General features: G+C 34.9%; 1 long non-coding RNA gene across 3 annotated transcripts in view; it reads right to left on the minus strand.

The window, feature by feature from the left end:
- LOC145518618 (uncharacterized) overlaps positions 1 to 19,667 on the minus strand; it is a 356,357-nt gene that overhangs the window by 204,741 nt on the left and 131,949 nt on the right. For all 3 annotated transcript variants that reach the window (XR_014063035.1, XR_014063036.1, XR_014063037.1), the window contains one exon: positions 680 to 762. This is a non-coding gene — a long non-coding RNA (uncharacterized LOC145518618). The remainder of the gene's footprint in view (positions 1 to 679; positions 763 to 19,667) is intronic.

Genomic DNA, 19,667 nt, shown 5'->3' on the forward strand with positions numbered 1-19,667 from the left:
TTTTATTACACTTTACCAAAAAAAAACCCTACATTAATAAGAAATAGCTTTGAGGTTAAAAAAAATTTGAGGCATATGGTAATATAATATCATGGTTTATGTTTATCTGTTTTTACAATAAAATTGGAACTAATGTAAAATCTGGAATAGAATGATTCTAGGATCACAGAAAATCAGAGTGCTGAATGATTTTGAAAGCAATCTCTCTATTTTTAATCTAGTATTTTTCAAATTACATTTATATTTTTCCAAATTGAGAAAAGGAAATATATAGGCATGACAGCAATAACTTGCAAATTAAGTATATTTTACAAATTCTTTTCACTTTATAGTGAATGCAATTTAATTGGCTTTTACAAAAATGGCAAAATAAGAGTTTGCTCCTTTCTTATTTGGGAGAACTTGTTAACATAAATGGACAAGGATTTAATGTTTGATTTAATGTCTAAGAAACAAATATATTCTATACAGTTCTTCTGTTAACCTGTGATTTCTAGTTCCTTATCATCTCCCACTACTCCTGATTTTAACGTCAAATTTTAGATGAACTAATACATATCAAAATGTCTTTCAGAAATTAAATATTTGATATACCCATTAAAAACCACAACACGCTATATATGGTGTATTTAATTTGTTGTTTAAGAATTTAAGTTCAGAAATCAGATGCAGGGCTTACCATTTAAATGAATGACCTTGGGAAAGTTGAGTTAACCTCTTCACCTCACTTTTGTCATTTGTAATGAAAGACAATAAGAGGACCTACAAAAACAAAGAATCATTTTGCTGTGATTTTTCATCATGGGTGTTCATATGGGTGTGTGTGTGTGTGAGTGTGAGTGTGTGTGTGTGTGTGTGTGTATTTAACAATAAATACTTAAAAACTATGATATGATTCGAGGCAATTTGGTAGTATAGTTAATTATTTTAAAGAAAAAAATGACAGTAATACTAACAGAAACGCTATTCCCTTAAACAACTGGGAAATGAATAAAAGATAACAATTAATTCAAGTCCTTACAGCTAATATTTTCATTCACAGGTCTCTGCTTTAATAATATCATGACTGTTAAGATATAAAGCATTTCAAAAAGGACTTTTAAAAATGTATACCTATGGCTGACTCATGTTGAGGTTTGACAGAAAACAGCAAAATTCTGTAAAGCAACTATCCTTCAGTAAAAAATAAATTAGTTAAAAAAAGAAGAAAAAAATGTATTTTTATAAAGAAATGAAACTAGTGCTACTCTTTACTATACTGTTAAATGTTAGCACTTTTGTGGAAGAGGGGTCCTGAAAATTGTGGAATAATTAGGAAAATATTTATTGTCTTCTTCAATGAATTAGATTGTATAGGCTTGGCAAATTAAAGCTTATTCTTGGAAAATAAATACATGTGAACATTTCAACAGTTATCCTCTGAGCCATCTGGAAGAATAAATGGACCTTGAGTATTGTGTTAGTCACTCAGTCGAGTCCAACTCTTTGAGCCCACCAGGCTCCTCTGTCCATGGAATTCTCCAAGCAAGAATACTGGGGTGGATAGCCATTCCCTTAAGGGGATCTTTCCAACCCTGGAAGTGAACCTGGGTCTCCTGCATCATAGGCAGATTCTTCACTGTCTGAGCCACCAGACCTCATGTGGGTATAAATTAATATAATCTTTTGGAGTTCAAATATTTTAGCCATGAAATGCTATTTCTAGGTGATATAAAAAGGTATTAGTCCAATCAATGTTTCTAATAAAATTTCAAAGTTATATGAGTAAATAACTTTACATAAATTATTATGTATCCATTCTATGGAATATCTTGCTACTGTTATAAACAAGGGAGTGGAGTTAGATATACTTAGCCATGAAAATTTTTAAGCTTATTTTTAGGAGTCAAAAGCAAATTTGAAGATAGTGCAATGGTATTATTCCAGTTATGTACAAACTCACACACACATATATACATTCCAAAACTCTAACAGATATTGCAATAGTATGTATATAAATGAAGATATAGATAAAGCATTTAGGAGGCCATAGATATTATTGGTGACATCTCTTACCTCTTCAGAGAGAACTGATTTTGGTAGAGATCAGTAAAGAATTGAATTTTATCTATGAATTTAAAATGTAAGAATAAAATACTACAACTGGCTGTAGAGTATTTTATTCAGAAGTTCTCATTGTTATTTGGTCATAGAAAAGGGTTCAGAGAAAGAAAAGAAAATCCATGTCCTAGAAATTTAATAGCTTTTTTCAAGAGAGCAAACAGGCCTAGAACTGTGTTCATTTCGAGCAATCAAATATGAGCGTCCATGGCCAATAGTTTGGAGATAAGATCTGAAAAGCCATATGGTCACTGCTTGATATAATGAAGAAGAAATTGAACAAGGACTGCAAGTACTGTGGAAAAAATAGATCTAACAGAGCTAGAGAAACACAACTGCATCAATAAAGATAAAACGTAGGGGAGAGGCAATATTTTAAGTTTTCAAGAAAACAGACTGCATATAAGACTATCTCTTTAAGAAAACTTACAGTAATGACCTCTATTTTATTCTAGTACATATTTCTTTAAGTCATACTTTAGTTCCTTCGAATGCAACTTTGAGTACAAACCAGTTCCCATTTTATCCCAATGCTTTCAGAGTAGATACACAATATATTTGAGATACTGGAGTGAATTAGTACAGTGTATTAACTAATTTTGTGGCTCAAATGTCAGGTTCCCCAGGTTTTAATCTAGGCTTTACATTTCTAACTTTGGGTAAGTTACTTGGGCAACATATTCAAGCAATGAACACTATGCTGCTGCTGCTGCTACGTCGCTTCAGTCGTGTCCGACTCTGTGCGACCCCATAGACGGCAGCTCACCAGGCTCCGCTGTCCCAGGATTTTCCAGGCAAGAATACTGGAGTGGGTTGCCATTTCCTTCTCCAGTGCATGAAAGGGAAAAGTGAAAGTGAAGTCGCTCAGTCGTGTCTGACTCTTAGCGACCCCATGGACTGTAGCCTACCAGGCTCCTCCATCCATGGGATTTTCCAGGAAAGAGTACTATAAACTCAAATAAATAATGTGGAGATGAGACACTATGTTTGTATTAATCATCTACTGCCACAATAATTGAGCAAAGAGAAACACTTCAAAATCTAGTGGCTTGTAATAGAAGCATTTATTTCTCATTGTCATTGCTGCGGCTCAGCTAAGATTCAACTGAGCTAAGATTCTACTGCATACTGTGGCTTGCATTCTGGACTGTTTCATGTAAAGCCTTTCTCACAATCTTAGTCGGAAATCAAATTGGCAAATTATTTGCATGAGTACAGTGCAAATCCTTGCTTGCAGTACATGTGCTGGTGCTGGTGCTAAGTCACTTCAGTCGTGTCCGACTGTGTGAGACCCCATAGACGGCAGCCCACCAGGCTCCCCGGTCCCTGGGATTCTCCAGGCAAGAACACTGGAGTGGGTTGCCATTTCCTTCTCCAGTGCATGAAAGTGAAAAGTGAAAGTAAAGTCGCTCAGTCACGTCCGACTCTTAGCGACCTCATGGACTGCAGCCTACCAGGCTCCTCTGTCCATGGGATTTTCCAGGCAAGAGTACTGTAGTACATGTACTATCATCCTATTGCTAAAAGAAAATGATAAAGCTGAGTCTGTTGCCAGTGGGAGGAGAATTTTAACACTTCGGTGACGATGTAAGAAGAAAAGAGTAAATATTTGCTTCATAATACCAAATTACCACACAGTACCCTCAAGTCCATAAATGTTCACAACTTTCCCATATGAAAACAATCTCACCTTCTTCCCAGAACACCCAAATTTCTTCATTTACAACATTAGGCTTAAAAGGTATGATGTTATATATTGGATTAGCCAAACAGATAGTTTGGGGTTTTCTGTAAGAGCTTATGAAAAAACTCAAATGAACTTTTTGGCCAATTTAATGTGTCAGGGTGAATGTGGATTCTCTTGATCTTATATGTATTTATACATGAATTTTCTGCTTCCCTCCCAAACACTCACAGACATTTACACAAAGACACTGGTGGTACAGAAACATGATAATAATAGACAACCTTATCTAAACAAAAAAAAGGTAAAAAAGAATATATAGATGATGTACAGTGTTTACTGATTCATAGCAATTCTGAAATCTCATTAGCTCAGTGTTTACCGGGTTCCTCTACATTGAGCATAGATCCTATTTCTATCTCAGGTTCAACATTACTCCTGGGAACTAACTCCTATGTCCAGTGTCCTCCACACTCTTGCCTCTGCCTTCTTGTTCCTTTCCATAACCTCCTTGGCCACTTATGGATAAGAAAATATGCTCTCTTGGTGGCAGGCAGTATTTTCAACCTAAAGTCTGCTTTTAGAGAGTTGGGAATTGAAGTTTTATTTGTTATTTATTTATTTTTTATGTTTTTGAATCTTTAAATCTTTCCTTTTTTTTTTTTTCGAATGGTTTCTGTCATGCTTGAAAACAAAGATCTTTCAAAAACTGTTTGTTAAAAAGAAATTTTGGTTAATAGTTTAAATGTGATTTTGATGACATCTAAAACACCTAGATTGAAAATGCAGGAACAGAATTCCTCCATGCCAGCAGTAGCACTGTGAGCAGAACTGCATATTATTTATCAGAGAAGAGGCAAGAAATACACAGAGAATAAAAATAACAGAGTAGGATGCGCCTCCCATCAAAGTGAAAATAGTATAAAATATGTGTATTAATTTTCTATCGCTGCTATAACAAATTTGTTAGTGACAAAAAAGAAACATACATTTATTAACTTATAGATTTGTAGGTCTGAAGTCTTGATATAGTTCCCTGAAGCTAAAATCAAGATGTCAGAGAGATAATTATTTTTTACCTGATCATTCACTTTGTTGGCAAAATTTATTTCCTTAAGTTTGTAAGGTGGCAGATATTTTCTTGCTATCTGCCAATTTACGGTGATTCCCAGCTTCTAGAAGCTGCTCAAATTTCTTGACTCTTGGTCTCTTTCTTGCACCCCTGAATTCAACAAAAACATCTTGTGTTGCAACTCCCGGGCTGATGTGTCAACAATGCTGAATGATGATGTGCAAGCCACCCAGTGGGTTCTGCAGTGCTCCCTAAATGTCCAAGCTTCCAATACGGAAGTGAAAACCTTGGCCATTTTGAGTGAAGAAGCAGTTTCGGTACACTTTCCCAAAGGAAGTAAAGTCATAAGATTTATCACTTCCAAATCCCTGGACAGGGTGCAATGAGCTGGGAGAAGGGCAGTCCTCTGTTCCATGTCAGAGGCAAGCAGGAGACAAACAGCAGGAGAGCAAACATCTGTGACTGTACTTATAGAGTGGTTGGGGCAGAGGTCACTAATTTTTCATGGGTTCAATTCTGAGTGGTTGTTTTTAAAGGAGTCCTGAGAAAAGAAAGGTGGGAATCCTATACTGAGGTCCGTATCTGAATGTCCAGACTCTGGGTGCAAGCAGGGTTATCCTATTGTAAAACACCTAGACTGCAGCTCAAAGATGGCTTTCTCATCACAAAGCAAGCTCCTTATTTCAAATCTCTTTCTCTATTTCTATCTTCTACTCTTCTACCTTCCTCTTCCACTTTTAAGGACCCCTGTGATTATATATACACTCCAAGCAAGGATATTATCTCTAGTTTGAAGTCCTTATGCTTAATCCCATCTCCAAAGTTCCTTTCATCAAATACTATAACACATCCAGACATAACACCAAGGTCTTCTTTGGGGTGAGAGTGGGGCAATTATACTGTCCACCATGGCATATGTAATATTATAAGAGAAGGCAATTATTTCTTTAGAGTTGACACTCAGCTGCTTGGTAAAAATGTAAAAATAACATGGTTGCAAACTTTAAGACATGGTGACCTTAAATCAGTAAATGCAGGCAAATTAGTGAAACAATTCATTAATATCACTTGATAGCAATAAAAGGAAATGCTAACTATTTCTAAAGGTTAATTACATGATACTCCAAATTTATAAAAAGAAAATGCCTACGCGTAGTTATGATAAAATATTACAAATATTACCAAAATATCATACAAAATATGATAAAATATTAACTTAAATAAATATATTTGAAGATACAGCTGTCAATTTTCAAAGAGTTGATAGATTCTAGAATATAAGTAATTCTGGTCTTTCACAGATAGTAAACTTAATCAAGGTTGCCCAAACTACATGCACCAGTAAACACCAAGGTTATATTTAAAGTCTAAACACCAAGGTAAAAATCTAAAGTACCTAAAAATCAAGGTACAATCTAAAATTAAAATAAAATCTATAGTTACTCTAAATTAAAATGCATGACCATTAGGTAATAACCAATGCACCAGTGTTAGTAAATTGTGTTAACGTCACAGTTGCAAAACTGCCTAGTTTTTAATAAAGAAAGAAAATCCACATGAAATTTATATGCTGGTCTATTTGCAAGGCTGAATGGATGAGAAAAAAAATTTTTTGTACTGAATATTTTTCTAGGTGTGTGGTGAGCTCTTACAGAGACCAAGTTTTATAATCTGGGACAATTTAGGTTAATATGACTGAAATTGAAAGCAGAAGTAGAGCTTAAAAATCAGATACAAGACAATCCACTGTGTGGCTGTCAGATAGCCTCTTTCCCCAGCCACCCATTTCTACCCATGTCATATTTAGCCACTTTCCATTGAGCTTCCTGAATATTCACTGGAAGGACTGATGCTGAAGCTGAAGCTCCAGTACTCTGACCACCTGATGCAAAGAACTGACTCATTGGAAAAGCCTCTGATGATGGGAAAGATTGAAGGCAGGAGAAGAAAGGGAGGACAGAGGATGAAATGGTTGGATGGCATCACCGACTCGATGGGCATGAGTTTGAGCAAGCTCGGGGATTTGGGATGGACAGGGAAGCCTAGTATGCTGCAGTCCACGGGGCCCCAAAGAGTCGGACAAGACTGAGTGATAGAACTATGAACAAAGTGAGGATGTTGACAAGGATGGTGGTTATTAATGAAATCAGTAAAATGAACTTTCCTTCACCAAGGCTGATGTTGCTAGAGCCGCTGTTGAACATGACCATGTCCAGAGCAAAGACTGACACTAAACACACTGTGGCTCACTTCCTAGGGCATCAACTAGACACAAGGTTTTACATGGATCACATTGGAGAACTTCCATCATGGAAGCAGTAATATATTTTTCCCACTGAAATAGACATTTTGCCTGGATGTGCATTTCCTTTTTCTGCCAGTAACACTTCTGTCACACAGCATCGCTTCTAACTGAAGAATTCATTTTACCATAAATGAAGGTCAGAATTGTGCTTCTTGTCATGAAATTCAATGATTTTACTGTATTCCTAATCAAGATGAAGTAGCTAGTATGAAGGAATGGTGGGATAGTCTAATGATTCAGTGATAGCATCAAAATGAAGGTAATGTTTTATCCTACTGAGGAAAATGCTTTTCAATATGCTCAGAATCAAGGACCAACATTTAGTGTTGTCTCTACCAAAGCCGGGATTCACAGGACTAAAAACCAAAGGGTGGAAATTGGATGACTCCTCTTACTATTATCCTTTATCATACACCAGGTAGCACAGGTGGTAAAGAATCTGCCTGCCAATGTAGAAGACGCAAGAGACACAGGTTCGATTACTGGGTCAGGAAGATCCCCTGGAATAAGAAATGGCAACCCATTCCAGTATTCTTGCCTGGAAAATTCCATGGACAGAAGAGCCTGGCAGCCCATGGGGTTGGAAAGACTCAGACACAACTGAGCGCGCATGTGTGCGCGTGCACACACACACACTCACACACACACAGGGTCAAAATGTCCGCTTAACTACTTGTCCACTCTAAACGCCTCATGTCGGTCAACCAACAGACAAAGAGTGATATACCAAGGTAAACATCGGACTACCAAGAGGAAATTATATTTCTACTACCCATCAGTGATAAGAAGAACTTTTGTTTGGCATGAAGGGTACACCTATTATTTGTATGCACTGGTTGTAATCATTAATGGAAAACTACCTTAATAAGCAATTTTGCCAATGACTAAGACCCATCAAGAAAGAATACTTAGGTCATGCAATTAGGCAACAAAACAGGACCAACTGGGTTCACAATTCAGGACAAAGGGTGTAGCAATGAACAGGTATGATCATACATATCATAAATAAGTGATAACCACCTTACTGATTGAAGAAATTAGGATTTTATTAGTTGCACTTCTGCCTTATTTTAATATGGATATAATTATAAATATATTAACCAGTTCTTTCCTTTTTCTTTTATCCTCATCCATACCTTCACCATCTACGCTAAAAATAGTTCATAGTAGTTAACTTGAGATGATTAGGCAGCATCACCAATTCAATGGACATTGGTCTGAGAAAACTCCAGGAGACAGTGAAGGACAGGAAAGTCTGATGTGCTACAATCCATGGGGTCTCAACGAATTGGACACGACTGAGCAACTGAATAACAACAACAAAAACTAACTTATATTTGTTTCAACAATCCAAAGATAAGGATGTCCCTTTTATCAGCAAAATAAGTATCAGTGTAAGAATAAATTGAACTTAGGGACACTGTTTCATCTTTTGGGGAGATGACTGGGGCATTTGTGGTTTTATCAAAGATTACTGCATCATAAAGATATTCACTGAGACTAGGACAGTGAAAATGAGTTTCAAAGAATTGAGAATATGGGTGTAACATTGTATGAAGATGTATTTATGAGAATAAATTGTCCACCTATACATTTATAATATTGAAAACTATTTTATTTGGATTGAATCATTTTTCTGTTCATTATAATTTACTGATATTCAGTGAAACTGTTTTATTATTCTGGCAATAGATTACTTCAAATTTAGAATTTTTCTCTTTCTTAGACTTTCTTTAAAAAATGGTCTAGTTCTATGGTGGCTACTTGTATACACAGGGATTTATGCCAGTTTATTGTATGCTGTTGATTTTTCTGAACTTGTTTTGTATTACCATACATGCTTTTGGCTGATGCATTTTATAAGGAACTCAATTACTATATAATTTAATGTGTTTTCTGGTCAGTATTGATTAGTCACTACATTGTAGTGTAAATCTTGATCTACCAAGAAACTTGCTTGGTTTTGCTTCCTATTACATAATTTTATAAATTAATACCAGTGAATGTCTCTTCATCTAAGCTTTTATATATATTGGTTCATAGTTCAGTATACAAACTTAGATATTCCTGCTGAATTCTAGTAGGCAGGCAATCTGTTTGTAAGGAAAATATTCCAGGAAAATGCCCTTTAAATATCTTTCAAAATTTACATAATGAAAACTACCGTTTTGTACTGCTCAGATGCATATTAAATGACACCATAACTTACATCAAAACTGTATTTTACATAAGTAGTTTAGCATCAGGAAAAACTAAGTTATTAGTTATACAGATCATAAACCAATAATGGAATAAACATGATAATTCATACAAATCAAGATTCTATTAATTTTAAGGGTGAAGGTCTAGCACAATGGAGCTTTTGTGGATGATGGGATTTTTCTAATTACTGAACTGGGGAATGATGCCATGGGTGGTAGCACCATACTTATTCACTGAACTGTTTTTTATGCATTTCTTTGCATCTTTGCTATGGGCTCCCCAAGTGTCTCAGTGGTAAGGATCTGCCTGTCAATGCGGGAGACTCAGGAGATGCGGGTTCAATCCCTAGGTTGTGAAGATCCCCTGGAGTAGGAAATGGCAACCCTTTCCAATATTCCTGCCTGGAAAATTCCATGGACAGAGGAACCTGGAAGGCTGAAGTCTGTGGAGTCGCAAAGAATTGGACTCGACTGAGACAAGCATGCATGCATACACCTATGTTACAATGCACAATACATATAAGCAGAAAAATTATATATAAGAAAGCACACAAATTACCCTGAGAATAATTAAAATCAAGAGTTATTATTTCTATTACTACTAAGGATAAGTTAGTAATGGTTGCAATTTTATATTTTAAATTTATTAGGGTTGTATAACTTTATTAATATCTCTGAGAATGTATCATCATATAAATATTTTCTTCTTGAATTAAAAAATAAAATGCAATACAAATAATTAATTGATATTAAATTTATAATCATCCTCACATGTATACTGATGTTATCCATATGAAACATGCTATTTTATATAGTTCGATATATATTTTATATATAATACTGCACATTTTATACCCATTGAGTTATTTTCTCTAACTTAACTCATTAAGAAATTATAACAAATAAAATTCAGGAAATTATTGTGCAGAATGAGCTTATTTTAGAATGGATATTTCTTTCCTTTAATGTCTTAATTTATTTTAAATTTCTTAATAAAGCTTTCTAAGGATATAGCTATCTCATCATCTAATACAATATACTGAATCATTTTCCCATAACATATTTGAAAGTATTTCTTTTCTATTTCAGCACTTCAATGAGACAGCTTAGAAAACTTGAAAACTCTACTTAAGAAAACCATGGGGATCATTATTTTAGAGCAGATTTATAGTGTTTTATTTAAATTATTGCTTAGAGATAGTTCATTTTAAAATAGAAGTAGAAAATCTGACTCTTTCTTTTATAAATTATATAAAATCAAAGCTATTAGAACTAGTACCTCTCTTAAAAGACTGTCTCAATCAGTGCTCTCAATTTAATGATGAGAAAAGCAAGATCCAAAGAGACAAAGTGATTTTCATAAAGTGAAGAAACCTGACTCAAACTGAATAAAATTTTCTTAAGATGATATCTTGTTTAAGTGACCCTTGATGTTTCCTAATTCTGCAGCAACATTCAATTCCTTGAATTCAATGTTTTAAAATAAATTCTCTGAGAAGTCACAGAAACATGCTTTTGAGGCTATGTTAATCTCTCAGATCCAGTCTTATCTAACTTCTAATTGTTAGATTAAATGCAAGAAAATCACATTTTGAGTTAGAAATAATTTCTATGCATTAGGTATCATCTAACAGATGAGTATTTGGAACACTTCTTACTCTTTTTTGATTAAGCCTTAAGCATTTTGAAACAGTAGAGAACAGTGTTCCCTCAGACATCCCAATGCACACCTCACCTAAAAGTTACCAGTTTAATGAGCTGTCGGCAGTAAACCTATTTCACACCTTCTCTGGGACACAATTTTAATGGAAGAAAAGGTTGGTGGATCCATAGGGAGGTTGTCATGACAATTACTTCATAGAAAACCAATAGAATGGAACACTCACAGATAACCTCGGAAAACTATTAGCCAACTTCTTTAGTCACTGAGAAACAAGATTAAGACTAAAGGATATAGAAGCATAGCAGGTTAAATACTGTCTTTCAATTTTTGTGTAGATTATATTTCTTTTGCCTATATTTATTAACAAATGCAGTGTCTTTTGGGGTAATTCTTCAATGCTTTTTGTTTTCTCTCTCTCAACATTTTAAGAGAGGTTAAGTACTGTACCGGGCTAACTCTGAATAATCTAATTATGTAACAAATGTTAAAGAAATGAAACACAAAATACTTATTTTTAGTTAGGAGCAGTAAAAAGTATTTAAATGATTGAACTGGTAGATTATGCCAATTTATATTACTTTAGATTATATATAGAAACATTCTTAAGTACGGCATTAAATGGTTTTGACAGCCTTGATACTAGCAGATACTGGAAGGAAGCTTCAATTTTACTGTGTCAGAAGAAAAAATTAAGCACAAAGTGAATACTCCCTCCATTTCAAAAAATTCTGCTTTGAATTCAAACATATCCACTTACTAATACTGCTAATTTTTGATTGATAGATACACAAAATATATTGATGAGAAATATCTCTGCTTAATTTCTCATTTAATGAATACATTTATTTTATATTAATTAACAAATAGCAATTGAAACATATCAAATTATGTTATCAGTTTTAAAAATTAAGTGAAATACTGAGAACATGATCTAAAATTATACCAAAATTATACTGGGTAATGAACTTTTGATTTAGCCTCTAAATATCCATTTTTATAATTAGAACATATATAGACCCATGTTCTCTGTCATAAGGCATAGCATTTACTCCATGATAAAATTCTAAATCTTGAAGAATAAAGACTCCACTGCAACTTTGTTCTCCAAGTGTACTGACAAAAATAAATGTGTAATGAATATTTTACTTAGTGGATTGAAGCAAATATGGATAATGTTATATATATTTTTCTGTGTTTCGGCTCATGAAATTTTTCAAAATGTCCCCTTAGTTTCTGTCACAATTTTCATATCTTGGAATAAGAAGGGTTGGTTGAAATTATTTGATTGTATTCTTGTAGATTGTGTGATTTAGGGGGAGAGGTCTGCCCTATTCATTTTATTTTTTTTTATTATTAATTTATTTATTTTAGTTGGAGGCTAATTACTTTACAATATTGCAGTGGTTTTCGCCATACATTGACATGAATCAGCCATGGGTTTACATGTGTTCCCCATCCTGAACCCCCCTTCCACCTCCCTCCCCATCTCATCACTCTGGGTCATCCCATTGCACTAGCCCTGAGTACTTGTCTCATGCATTGAACCTGGACTGGCATTCTGTTTCACATATGATAATATACATGTTTCAATGCTATTCTATCAGACCGTCCCACCCTCACCTTCTCTCTCAGAGTCCATAAGACTGTTCTATGCATCTGTGTCTCTTTTTCTGTCTCGCATATAGGGTTATCGTTACCATCTTTCAAATTCCATATATTTGCATTAGTATACTGTATTGGTGTTTTTCTTTCTGACTTACTTCACTCTGTATAATGGGCTCCAGTTTTATCCATCTCAATAAAACTGATTCAAATGTATTCTTTTTAATGGCTGAGTAATTTATAGTATAGTAGAATTCTGGTCACAGTGATTATTAAATAAATGTGATGATGAATTTCATTGTTTGAACTCACTTTAACCTAGGAAATATGAAATAAACAAGAGAAAGCATGCTCTACATTTTGACAAATATGTATTGAGGCAAACATATCTAAATTCTAAATTACATGTGGCATATAGATTATTAAGAAATCAAGACTAAATTTTTTGTTAATAAGTTTTTTTTAACCTCTTTAAGATGATGAACTCTTGTTATGCAACTAAGGTACATGTTCATTTATTCAACTGGTTGTTGCACTCATCTATGTATTTATCTATCTAGCTAGCTGACTCAGTTGGTAAAGAATCCGCCTGCAATGCAGGAGATCTGGGTTCGCTCCCTGGGTTGGGAAGATCTTCTGGAGAAGGGAAAGGCTACCCACTCCAGTATTCTGGCCTAGAGAATTCCATGGACTGTATAGTACCTGGGGTTGCCAAGAGTTAGACACAACTGAGCGACTTTCACTTTCATATATCATCCACACAATGAAGAAAGATATTTGTGCAGTCAAAAAAAAAAAAATCTTGTTTCAATAGAGCATATTTTAATCCTTTATTGTTCACATACACTAGCCAATATCCTCTTCTAAAGTATTAAATATGCACTAAGTCAAAACTAATTCTATTTTCAAAGTTAAATACCCGGTTTTGCCAATATTTTGTTCATGGGACTTATTGGGAAAGGATCAGTGGTATTGTAGGGACAAAGCATTCAATCCTAAACTTATCACTTCAAAACTGAACAATGACAATTGACTTAATGTCTCTGAGTGAAGTTTATTTAATATTTATTTCTATTTTACAAAGCTATTCTAATACAATGAAATCACACCCTCACATCTGCAGTCTGATATTTCACATGTGTCCAACACATTATTTCTCAGGGTTCACTCCACTCAAGTTTGTCTGCTGGAATGTCTAATGTCTAATGGAATCAACATACTAAAAACTGTAGCCAATAGTCATTTACCTAATCACTTGGATATTTCAGATACTTATTTTTAAAAAATTAAATAATGATGAGTACCTTTTGCATATGGTACCTGATACCGGACTTACTGTCTCATCACATTTTGGATCCCTTTATTTTCATCAGCTAGGGAAATTATTCTCCAAAACCCCATAATTAGGTCAGTAGGGAAAACTCAGGATATTTGATCTACCTCTCTAACATTTAAAGTTTGAGGTTTGTTCTACCCAAAGTGGTAGTTAGGAGGCATGTTATTTAAGGCAGTACAGTTCAGTGAGGTGATTCTTCCTACTTAAATGTAATGGTATTATTTTATATATTTAAGTAGTATTTAGTTCAACCATACTTCATGTGCAAACGCTGCCTCTCCAAGTTAGTATTTTAAGCATGCTTTGACCCACTCCTATGCAAATGATGATTGCTAAGGGCCAGGGTATATTTGGAATGCAATAAGCAAAGAGTCAGCCATGACTCGGCCACTGAATGACAACAACAAGGCTAAGCGGAGGAAGCAACTCAGGTAGGAGAAATTGAAAAATCGCAAGCTCCTACCTATTAAAGAATGTAATTACAGTGTTTCAAATGCAGAGAAACTCTATAATTACTCTGACATTTACCAAGATTTTGGAAGAGAAAATGTAGGATCTTAAGGGATGTGATTTTAAACCTGAGGAAAATTCTTTTAGATAAATAAATCATATTAGAAAGTATAGTCTCAAGGTGACTCTGGGTTGGTTCAAGTAACTGGATACTCTTTTTCATGATAAGCTCTCCTTATGCATACTGTTATTTCTTTGTTTTAGGAGGAAATATCAGATGTACTAGTCTTGAGAGTTTGAAGGCACTTAATTAACCCTGTATGAATGAGTGTATGAATCATTGAACTAAGATTAAATCCTTTATAAATACTACATCTATGTACCTCTTGGTCAGGTTTTTCTTTCTCAACTACACTGTCACCTCTGTATTAGGATAATGTCAACTCATAAGTTTCTGGGTATTGAAAAAGGAGAATGTCATACATCCACTCTTAAATTCACCTGCTAGACAAAAATTTATTAACTACTGCACACAAATCATTGTTCTATGTGCTTCTAATATATTAGTAAACAAAGTGAGTTTACAAGCTTTTGTGATGATGATGATAGTGACAATGATGATGATGATTATAAAAACAGGTAACAATTCCATAATGCTTAATACGTACCAAGTAATGACTTTTATATGTACATATATATGGGCTTCCCTAGTGGCTCAGATAGTAAAGAATTGGCCTGCAATACATGAGACCCAAGTTCAGTCCCTGGATTGGGAAGATTTTTCCTAGAGAAGGCAATGGCTTCTCACTCCAGCATTCTTGCTTGGAGAATTTCATGGACAGAAGAGCCTGGTGAGCTACAGGACGTGGGGTCACAAAGAGTTGGACATGACTGAGTAACTAATAAAATAGTGTTTCCATAAAAACTATGAGATAGGTATTTTGATTTAATCCTCCTCTATAAATGAGGATTGAAATAGAGTGGGATTAAGGAAACTTGCTAATGGTCATGGAGCTAGTAAGTGACAGAACTGCGATCAAAGCCTGGGAATGTGGCTCTAGGACCTGTTCTTAACCATGTCACCACTAATGATACTAAGTGACTAGCAGTTGATTCTCTCAGGCTGGTATCTAAGAACTTCTGTTGTTGTTCAGTCACTCAGTGGTGTCGAGTCCTGTGGCCCCATGGACCGCAGCGTGCCAGGCTTCCCTGCCCTACAGTGAGTGGGCGGAACATAATGCGCTACTTGCAGCTGGGGGAAGGATGGAAAAATGTATACAAAAAAGTAAGATTTACTTTTGGCATGAATATTAAAATCTTTTAGGACTAACAGAGGTATAATGTGTATTATCTAAGGGATCTGTATAATGTAAACTTATAGAAGAGAAACCTGCCCAACCTCTTCGGAGCCTAATTAATCTTCTTTGATCACGGGGATTTACAGTGTATAGCTTGGACTAGGACAAAGGCTCAGGGTTTTTGCACATTCTTCAGCCTCTATTCTTATTTTTATTCAACTATAATTTATAAATGAATAGTTTACTTAAATTAACACAAGCATATACACAATAAGGGATATCTATTATTGCAATTTAAGTGAAAGTGAGTCAAGTCGCTCAATCATGTCCAACTCTTTGTGCCCCAAGGACTGTAACCTACCAGGTTCCTCCATCCATGGAATTTTCCAGGCAAGAATACTGGAGTGGGTTGCCATTTCCTTTTCCAGGAGATCTTCCCCACCCAGGGATTGAACCCGGGTCTTCCACATTGTAGGCAGACACTTTACCGTCTGAGCCACCAGGGAAGTCCATTGCAACTTAGGTGTAATGCAAATCTAAAATTCACAATTAACAATTCAAGCATTTGCCTTCGATGCTAATGAAATAGTGTCCTTCTTGGAAGCAACTCTATAAATACCATTATAGACAAACTATACACAGTGTCTATACTAAAAACTGATGGCAGATAGCAAGTAAGTTGGAAAAATAATTATTGAACTAACAATACCCATGTAAATATTGCTTTAACAACACAGCCAAAACTAAAATTTACCTAATATATGTTAAAGCATATTTCTTGTTTAAAAAACTGAAAAGGGTATATACATATGTGTGTATAACTAAATTTACTATGCTATATGTCTAAAACTAACATTATGTTGTAAATCAACTGTACTTTAATAAAAAGCAAAAAGCATATGTCCTTTTTAGCCTATGATATTGTTATTAATTAGCACTTTCTATATTATAGACTATCTGCTTATTAAATATATAAGTAAACTGGTCCATCATTTATGTATTATCTCTAGGACACAAAATATACTGTGCTGTACACATAAACATATGACTAAAGTGGATCCTTGATCAATTAAAACCTGATGCATGAGATGAACATATTTTCAAGTACAATTTAAATGAATGTAAAATACACATTTTTATTGCTAATCATGTGTACACATTCCCTCAGCATGAGAATTATATTTTAATACATTATGCTAACGAAAAATGAGCAAAACATGTTTCTTTTCAAGATAATTTATAATGTCAAGTCATGCATGAGAGTAATGAGATTAATAATAGAAAGTATAGATTTATTCACTCTCTGGATGATAAATCATGACAAGTCATTAAAGTCATTTAATTCTGATACAGTAAAACCATGCAATGGCAGAGAGAATGGATGATACTATTTGGAACAGTTCATGCCTAGTTGATGCGATAAAATTAAGTCAGAGTTGTTAGTAGTGTTCGAAAATTGTTTTGCATTAATAGAAATCTGGTAACTTTGAATGGAATGTAAATCATATGAGAATGGAATACTCCCTTTGATGATTTCAATACCACACGTGAAAAGAACATTCCAAGCCAGTATCTCTTACAGTTTATGACTCATAATGATTGAATTCTTTCAGGTCAACAGCCTCCCAAATTAAGTTAAAATATAAACATAAAAGACATGACATTTAATTGTGTTTAAATATATAAACAATTGTTTGTATGCTTATTATCCCTGGGTAAAATATTACTTTCCTTATGTTTTATAATTTTATTTTTATTACTGTTGTTTTAAAGTTAATAAACACCTGGCTCACAGCTCAAAAGTTACAAAGGGATTTCTCCTGCTTACCTCTTTCACACACCTACTTCTTTTGGAATATCCCAGTGAGTTTACTGGGCGATCTTTAAGAGATACTTCACTTAAAGTACATATATTTGCTTATATATATATATATTCATTTCCCCACTGTTCTTTTCACAAAGGTTTTATCATAATATACAACTCTTCTAAAACTTATCATTTTCTTTCTCTTAGTGTTTATTTAACAAATCTTGGAGACCTTCTTATACAATATACAAAGGCCCTCTTGATAAATGAAAAAGTTATCTATTTTATATACCAAAACATTTATCAAAATTTTTAAAAGTGAGATATATTATACATGAACCGTGAACTTCCAGATGTTCAAGCTGGTTTTAGAAAAGGCAGAGGAACCAGAGATCAAATTGTCAACATCTGCTGGATCATTGAAAAAGCAAGAGAGTTCCAGAAAAACATCTATTTCTGCTTTATTGACTATGTCAAAACCTTTCACTGTGTGGATCAAAATAAACTGTGGAAAATTCTGAAAGAGATGGGAATACCAGACCATCTGACCTGTCTCTTGAGAAACCTGTATGCAGGTCAGGAAGCAACAGTTAGAACTGGACATGGAACAACAGACTGGTTCCAAATAGGAAAAGGAGTACGTCAAGGCTGTATATTGTTACTCTGCTTATTTAACTTATATGCAGAGTACATCATGAGAACTGCTGGGCTGGAAGAAACACAAGCTGGAATCAAGATTGCTAGGAGAAATATCAATAACCTCAGATATGCAGATGACACCACCCTTTTGGCAGAAAGTGAAGAAGAACTAAAGAGCCTCTTGATGAAAGGGAAAGAGGAGAGTGAAAAAGTTGTCTTAAAGCTCAACACTCGGAAAACTAATATTATGGCATCCGGTCCCATCATTTCATGGCAAATAGTTGGGGAAACAGTGGAAACAGTGGCTGACTTTATCTTTCTGGGCTTCAAAATTAGTGCAGATGGTGATTGCAACCATGAAATTAAAAGACGCTTACTCCTTGGAAGGAAAGTTATGACCAACCTAGATAGCATATTAATAAGCAGAGACATTACATTGCCAACAAAGGTCTGTCTAGTCAAGGCTATGGTTTTTCCAGTGGTCATGTATGGATGTGAGAGCTGGACTATAAAGAGATCTGAGCACCAAAGAATTGATGCTTTTGAACTGTGGTGTTGGAGAAGACTCTTAAGAGTCCCTTGGACTGCAAGGAGATCCAACCAGTCCATACTAAAGCAGATCAGTCCTGGGTGTTCACTGGAAGGATTGAGGTTGAAGCTGAAACTCCAATACTTTGGCCTGGCCACCTGATGCAAAGAGCTGACTCATTTGAAAAGACCCTGATGCTAGGAAAGACTTGAAGGCAGGAGGAGAAGGGGATGACAGAGGATGAGATGGTTAGATGGCATCACCGACTCGATGGACATGGGTTTGGGTGGACTCCGGGAGTTGGTGATGGACAGGGATGCCTGGTGTGCTGCGGTTCATGGGGTTGCAAAGAGTCAGACACGACTGAGCGACTGAACTGATTATCAATATTATGTACAGTTTTTAATTGATATATCTATTTTACATTTAGAAATAGATCTATTATTACTGTGAGTTTGAAATGAATTAGTTTAAGCTTTTATTTTGTGCTACCTATGAAAGTGTTAAATAATAGGAAATATCAAAGATATCTATTGTCAATTCTATTCCTGACTACTGTTAACATACTATGATTTTGGACTGGGAACACAATTTAAGTAAGTGCTCAATTTTGCATCTTAATGTGAATAAAACTTTTGTCTGCTTTGATTTGTTATAACTCAAGATCTTAGACAACTGAATAGTCTCCATGGGTCTGCAAACTGCTGTTAATTCACCCATTTACAGGAATTTGCTGTTGCTCAGTTGCTCAGTCTTGACTGACTCTTCACGACCCATGGACTGCAGCACAACAGACTTCCATGTCCTTCACTATTTCCCAGAGTTTGCTCAAACTCATGTCCACTGAGTTGATGACGCTCTCCAACCATCTCATCCTATGTCATTAATAAACCTTCTACATATGAAATTATTCCCCATGCAAACATTCCTCACCCATATTTAATTCTACTTGTTGCTGTTCTTTACTCACAAAGTCCTGTT

Source organism: Giraffa tippelskirchi, chromosome 8 (assembly GCF_054371585.1).
Source record: "Giraffa tippelskirchi isolate mGirTip1 chromosome 8, T2T-mGirTip1v1.2.pri, whole genome shotgun sequence".
Taxonomy (NCBI): Eukaryota; Metazoa; Chordata; class Mammalia; order Artiodactyla; family Giraffidae; genus Giraffa; species Giraffa tippelskirchi.